Genomic DNA, 1,844 nt, shown 5'->3' with positions numbered 1-1,844 from the left:
TGGCGTTACATAAATTAATGTGCAGGACACTTTGATTTAAAAATAAACTGTAGTTTATACACAGGAAAAATGGCGGAGTAGTTTTTCCAGAGTTAAATTTTTTTTTCCTCAAAAATAGTTGTTTTTGCTCTATTTTGAGTGTACAGAGTAAAATTTATCCGTAGAGTGGGAGCAAAATTACAGAGTAACTGTGACTCCGCCCCAATTTACTCTCATCCCTTCGTTGATCCGCCATTACTGTTAATCACGGCCATCGACTGCTGCTGCTTTGGGTTTAGAAGACGGCACACTTCTGCTGGATGGTAAAGTAAGTAATTTTTCAAAGTCTTACTATTTATTTTAATTATATTCGCCTTTGCTTTGAGCTCGGATCGTTTTGCCATGTTTTGAATGTTTAAGAGATCGCTTGCCTTCTCCTGTCAGCTTGAAAACTAGTTAATGTTAGGCAAAGTTTGAAATCAAATAGCTAACATATATATTTTGAACATTTATTTTGAACGTTAATTGAAATTAGCTAACGTTAGCTGCCTATCAATGTTTCTCCACTAAACTATTGTGACGATAGACTCGAGTTGTGCACCACATGTACTTGACTCGGAAAAGAGTTAAATTAACGTTAGCCTTAACTGGATTGTTGAAGGCCATTTTGATGTGGATTAGTCCTATTTAGACAGTAAGTTAACTGTTTCTCATGAGAACGAAAGGTATTTTTAACATTTACGAGGGCTAGTCGGTGATTTTATTGCAGAATGTCAGTGTTTCAATTCAAAATTCAATTCGATTGAATCCTTTTTTACCACTGCGGAACACGTACAATAACTTTTGCACTTCATTGTAGTTTGCAAGCATTTTTAATATGTAAACTTTAATTACGGAAATAATTGGAAGAATTTATAAGAACAATATTTCATAAACGCTCCACCTCAGTGACAGAGAAAGAGGGAAAAAACGTTGGAAATGGGACATACAACAGTGCAATGTTAATACTAGCCTACAATTAGGCCATATACATTAAAGATATAAACCAAGCAATTATTACAAATTAAAAACATATTAGTGAACAAAGATAACTCATGTTGTGTAGTGCACTAATGAATGTTTTTTCATCATCTGACTGAGTGTTATTGCCTTGTGTTTAACTTTGTAACTTTGTCTTTTTGGTTTCTTCAGGATGTAAACCAACAACATTGTCAGAATGAAGTTCAAAGAAATATATTTTTTTCTTCAAAACCTTTTACATTTCAAATGTTTTGGGAACGTGGTAAGAGAAACTTTAACATTTTTAATATCTTTAATACTTTTCATTAATAATGGTGAAATGGTAAAAATCGTGGTAGCACATTTGACAAATGAACATGGGTAGGCTGTTTATACTGTACTTTGTTAATTGATGTTTATGATGTTATTGGTTTATGTTTGTGTGTGTGTAGAAAAAGCCCTTCCTGTAGTTTAAAGGAAGAATCTGCGAAGAGAATCATCTCCCTATTCCTATGCTTGGTTGACCCCAGGAGCAAGTTTTGTTATGTAAGTAGCTGTTGCAAATATTTTCAATTTATTTTCCAACACTTCTACCCTGATATTTTCGCAAGGGCCTAGTACAGGAGTTGCAGATTTACAGTTAGAAATTGTCTTCATTTAGGACTCTGAATAAAAAAAATAATGTATAAGTTTATGACTTCATTTCAATACTTGTAGAGGTTTCAGCTCAGTTCATCCACACATCTGTAGTCATCAACACTTGGTTGTGATGAAAAACTAAAAACCTAAAATAAATTTTTATTTTGTTTCTGTATCTCCAGGTTGGAACAGCAAATTGTCTTCCATTTTGATGCTGGTTCACCTTT

At 33.5% G+C, this 1,844-nt stretch overlaps 1 long non-coding RNA gene across 1 annotated transcript; it reads left to right on the top strand.

Annotated features, from left to right (window-relative positions):
- The first annotated feature begins 230 nt into the window (after positions 1–230).
- On the top strand, positions 231–1,518 carry LOC127170076 (uncharacterized). Its single transcript, XR_007828309.1, has 3 exons — positions 231–307; positions 1,171–1,261; positions 1,431–1,518. It is a non-coding gene; the product is annotated as an uncharacterized LOC127170076 (long non-coding RNA).
- The last annotated feature ends 326 nt before the right edge of the window (positions 1,519–1,844 follow it).

The sequence above is a fragment of the Labeo rohita genome, chromosome 8 (assembly GCF_022985175.1).
Source record: "Labeo rohita strain BAU-BD-2019 chromosome 8, IGBB_LRoh.1.0, whole genome shotgun sequence".
Classification (NCBI taxonomy): domain Eukaryota; kingdom Metazoa; phylum Chordata; class Actinopteri; order Cypriniformes; family Cyprinidae; genus Labeo; species Labeo rohita.
The sequence above is the reverse complement of the archived record's forward strand: the minus strand, read 5'-3'. Positions and strand labels throughout refer to the sequence as shown.